The sequence below is a fragment of the Salvelinus sp. IW2-2015 genome, unplaced genomic scaffold (genome assembly GCF_002910315.2).
Source record: "Salvelinus sp. IW2-2015 unplaced genomic scaffold, ASM291031v2 Un_scaffold910, whole genome shotgun sequence".
NCBI lineage: Eukaryota > Metazoa > Chordata > Actinopteri > Salmoniformes > Salmonidae > Salvelinus > Salvelinus sp. IW2-2015.
This window is the reverse complement of record NW_019942643.1, coordinates 197,454-202,997: the sequence shown is the minus strand read 5'-3', so window position 1 is coordinate 202,997 and position 5,544 is coordinate 197,454. Positions and strand designations below refer to the sequence as shown.

The window sequence follows — 5,544 nt, the reverse complement described above, 5'->3', positions numbered from 1 at the left end:
AGGCAAATTCAAAAGGTGGCAAAAAAGAAATACAAACTGACACAAGCAATACTGATGATGAATCTGCCACAGTACACTACGAGTACTTTAAAATGGCCGCCACTCTCTCGCTCATGGGGTGTGCAGGGAGTGTGTGGAGGAAGAGGAGGAAGATGAAAAAGAAGTGGAGGGGGAAGAAAAAGAGGAATCCTTATTATTGTCAAGTGGGTAAATTTACAAAAACGAGGGGATGAAAAGAGGTGTGTATCTGTGAGGATGTCAGGTTGGATATGTCTTCTACAATAAGCAGCATCGAAAGGAGGCAGACTAAAATGTAATGACCAGATATAGGTCTATAATCTTCCCTCTCCCCTAAATGTTTCTCTCCTCCTCCTTCCCACCTCCTCCCACCCCCTCCCACCTCCTTCTCCTCCATTCGTCTATTTGGGACAGCATTCGTGATTGAAACAAAGCTACAATCAGACGTCTGAACACATTAAAATAACAGTGTGTGTCACTGAATGTTTCCAAGTCTGTGGGTGTTAACTCCCCTCTGCCATAGTGATATACCTGAAACTTTGACTACCTCAACGAGAGTGTGTTTCTCTGAGTTTGCGTGTGTCTGTGTGTGTATGGTGAGGCGTTGGGTGTTGGGGGGGTAGTCAAGGTGTGTGTTCAGCAGTCTGCAGACTTTTGTGTCTCGCCGTCCTCCTGCGAGASAGGAGCCCGCGACTCCTTCAGCTGCTCGCACTCCTCCCCGCTCCCTGCCTCCTCGCCTCCCTTCGTCTCCCCTGGATACACCACCATACAGAACTTCTGGCCCAGGTAGGTCATCTTGGCTGGAGAGAGAGAAGAGGAGAGGTTAGGARACTAGTCTAGAGTACAACAGTATAGTAAACGGCCAGTAGATACAGAGAGAAGCCAAGGAAGTTAATACAGTGTAAGGAGTCATAAGGAAAAGAGCCACGAGTCAGAAGAAGAATCCGTGTTAGTAGTGATATCTTCTGAATCAACATTCATAATGTCATGTGACTAGAAAGKCAGCCATTTGAATAATAATAATAACAATGCTTTTGAAAGTTGAACGTTGCCACGAGCAGCACCGCAGATATTGAGATGAGCGAGATGCAAGACTTCGCTCTCACACAGTCGCACACAGCTTCACGCTGTTCACAGAGTGGTAGCCAGGGCACCAAAACGGCAGAGAAATTGAGCCTCGCACTTCAACGCTCTTAGTTGTTGCGGAAATTAAACCACTATGCTGTTTACTTTKTGAAACTCTGTCATATTSCTGAGTCTACCTTTAATGAAGTTCCAGGCCATCCTTGTCAATACGAAGTTATTCTTAACTGACTTMCCTGCTAAAAAAAGGTTAAATACATAAATCAAGTTGAAGAATTTGAACGAGGCTGCCGTACCAACGAAGGTGTTGAAGCACTCAGGCTTGTTGTCCCAGTAGACACCCAGGAAGTAGACAGGTACTCCAGTCAACATGATAGCCATACCGAGGCCACACACCACGGGCTCAGAGTACAGGGAGAAGATGAGCAGGAAGGCCCAGAACAACAGATAGATCACAGGCCATGCCAGACTGATCTGTAGGAGGGAGAGAGACAGATGGTGGAGTCAGTCATTGTGCAAACCACAATAAGATTGCATATAATAGGCCATCGAATACCTAGGGTGAGATTGACTAAACATTGAGAACATAACAAAAAGGTCAAATAAAAATGTTGGAGAAAGTCTYGCCCCTATAGAACTTAATTGAACCCAATGCCAGGAATGGGTCTCCTAGGAAACTCACCCTGATTGGTCGGTGCATGTCGGGTTGCTTGATGCGCAGCACAATCTGCCCGGCAACAGTGACCCCGTAGAAGAGGTAGTTGATAAAGCCCACGTAGTTGATGAGGGTGTACATGTCACTGGTGCACAGCATCAGCAGGGTGGACAGACACTGGGGCAGGGAGGGAGAGAGGGATAGAGAGAGAGAGGTTAAAGGGTATCAGATTGCTTGCTAGAAGCTTCTCACTGGGCACTGACGTCAGTTTAACGTCTATTCCATGTTGGTTCAACGTAATTTCATTGAAATGACGTGAAAACATTGATTCAACCAGTGTGTTCCCAGTGGGTTGTGACAGTGACATTTTAAAGGCTGGCTTCATTGAACTTTATATTTGTGGCYTGGACAGGGAAATTGGTAAACAGTCTGAGATAGAGAAGGACGGAGTTGGTACTCACAGTGAAGAGCAGAGCAGGGATGGGGGTGCAGCGCTTAACATGGATCATAGCCAGAAGACTGGGGAGGTGGCCCTCTCTGGCTCCAGCAAAGAACAACCTGTTGGAGAGAAAGAGAGAGAATTAGAGAGAGATATAGATAATCAGAATGAACACCAATTTAATCTGCAACACAAAATACTGTAAAACACTGTAGAGGAATACATGGTGGTATAAAGGTCAGGTACAGACGTACAGTAAGAGTTCCTAGTCAGAGATTCAGATGAGAAATATCAATACTGTAGAATTAGACATAAGGAGAGATCAGCAGATAAACCCTGGTTGTTAAAAGAGAGATCAGCAGATAAACCCTGGTTGTTAAAGGAGAGATCAGCAGATAAACCCTGGTTGTTAAAGGAGAGATCAGCAGATAAACCCTGGTTGTTAAACCCTGGTTTTAAAGGAGGATCAGCAGATAAACCCTGGTTGTTAAAGGGAGGTTGATCCTAACCGTGAGGAGGTGAAGAGGGATCCGTTGACCCCTCCGAAGGTGGACAGAGCTACAGAGATGGGCATGATCCACGACATCACTCCAGCAGCTTTTCACCAAACGTCTGGAGGGAGGGAGAGGAGAAGAGAGGGAGGGGAGAGAGAGGGAGGGAGGGAGAGAGGGAGGAGGGGAAAAGAGATGGTTAAACACACACTCAGAAATTCAATGAACTGATGCATAGCTACATAAATATCAACAAACATGTTTATATACTAAAATTGAAAAAAGAGTGGAAGATTGATAATTATTGATTATGTTACTGTGATGCTACTACACGCTTCAATACTCAAAGTTTAATTTGAAGCGCATTAACTCTTAGTGACCAGAAGGGGCCGCCAGAGGCCTTTTGCAATACTGAATATGAATAAACCCAGAGCACGTCTGTCTTCTTTCTGACAGGGTGGTGGGTGGAGCTACTCACCACGGCAACAGCGTTGGAGGCCAGCAGCTCCTGAGGACTCATGGCGGTGACGTAGGCGATGTTGGCGAACACGTAGACGAACGTCACCAAGGGGATGGAGATGAAGATGGCGCGAGGAAGATTCCTAGAATAGAGAGAGGAATGGAGGGATGGGGGAAATAAGTCAAATATATTATCTTTACAACTACCTACATGGCAACATATGATCTATTATCTTCACCACTACCTACATGGTAAATATGATCTATTATCTTTCCACTACCTACATGGTAACATATGATCTATTATCTCACCACTACCTACATGGTAACATATGATCTATTATCTTTACCACTACCTACATGGTAACATATGATCTATTATTTTTACCACTACCTACATGGTAACATATGATCTATTATCTTTACCACCTACTACATGGTAACATATGATCTATTATCTTTACCACTACCTACATGTACAAATGACCTCGACTAACCTGACTCGTACCGGGACACCCTGTATATAGCCTCATTACTTTATGCCATTTTATTGTGTTACTTTTTATACATTTTTTTTACCTTAGTTTATTTAGTAAATATTTTCTTAACTTTATTTATTGAACTGCTTGTTGGTTAAGGCTCATAAGTAAGTATTTCACGGTAAGTTGTATTTTGCGCATGTGACCAAATACGATTTGATTTGATTTAGTGCACAACTTTTGACCAGACCCCTATGTGCCCTGGTCCAAAGTAGTGCACTACAAAGAGAACAGTGTGCCATTTGGGAGGCACTAAATGGTAGTGTCTTACACATAGGGGTCGACCAGCTCCTCAGTGACGTAGTTGAGAAGTTCCATCCCCCGTAGGCGAAGGAGCCTTGTAGGAAGGCCAGGGCTATCAGTCCCACATCGTACTCCTGGAAGGGCTCGAAGGCATTCGCTGGCTCCAGCCAATAGTACTCCCCTGGAGGAGAAGAGGGACCAGACGCTTTAGAATTACGAGTGTTTGGGGAAATGATCATCTGTTGAAGTTGGTCAACTGCTGTTACAGCAACGCAGATCAATAAACACAACTGCCAGGTCACACATGGCATAACAATGGGAGGTGTGTGGCAGGCAGGCAGGCAGGCAGGCAGGCAGGCAGGCAGGCAGGCAGGCAGGCAGGCAGGCAGGCAGGCAGACAGCAGACAGACAGACAGACAGACAGACAGACAGACAGACAGACAGACAGACAGACAGACAGACAGACAGACAGACAGACAGACAGACAGACAGACAGAGAGTATGTACTATTGGTTTGTACAACATGTCTGCTTCGTAGCCCAACCCATCTGTCTGTCTTCTTTCCCCTGGCTCACCTTTTCGTTGGCATGCCAATATGAACACGACATGTCTCTCTCTCTCTCTCTCTCTCTCTCTCTCTCTCTCCTCTCTCTCTCTCTCTCTCTCTCTCTCTCTCTCTCTCTCTCTCTCTTGTCTCTCTCTCCCTCTCCCCCTTCCATCTCTCTCTGGTGGGTGACTCTCCCATACTCTCACCATATGTTCTAACACCAATACTCAGAATCTCTCTCCTCTCCCTCTCCTCTCCTCTCCTCTCCTCTCCTCTCCTCTCCTCTCTTCTCCTCTCCTCTCCTCTCCTCTCCTCTCCTCTCCTGTCCTCTCTCTCTCCTCTCTCTCCTCTCCTCTCTCTCTCTCTCCTCTCTCTTTGTGTCCAAGCCCTATTGTTACGGTTGTCTCTGTCCGTCTCTCTCATAACTGAGGCCTCACGACTGTTATGATAACTAACCCACAGAGACACGCTGGGATGAAACTACATAAAACCCTATTAGCTCTGTGAGTTTTACCAGAGGGAGGCTATGGCAACGTCTCAAATGGCACCCTATTCCTAAGTGTAGTGCACTACTTTGACCAGGGTCCGTGGGCTTCTGAATAAAGGTAGTGTACTATATAAGGAATAGGGTGCCATTTGGCCCCAGACTTTGCGTCCCCAGTGACCCAGTGATGGGATGTCAGTGGGGTTTGTGTCTCTGTGTCTCTGGATCGAGAGAGAGATTAAAAGAATGCAGAGGCACAGATGGTGTAGGACACACACACACGTATTGGCACGCGCACGCACGCAAGCACACACACGCGCACACACGCGCACACACGCACACACACGCACACACACACACACACCACACACACACACACTCACACACACTCACACACTCACACACTCACACACTCACACACTCACACACTCACACTCACACACTCTCTCACACCACCACACCCACCACGCAAACACACACACACACACACCACACCACACACACACACACACACACACACACACACACACAACACACACCACACACACACATCACACCACACACACACTCACACATCACTCACAAC

General features: G+C 46.4%; 1 pseudogene; it reads right to left on the bottom strand.

The window, feature by feature from the left end:
• Positions 1 to 426: 426 nt before the first annotated feature.
• LOC112069109 (large neutral amino acids transporter small subunit 2-like) overlaps positions 427 to 5,544 on the bottom strand; it is a 37,861-nt pseudogene continuing 32,743 nt past the window's right edge.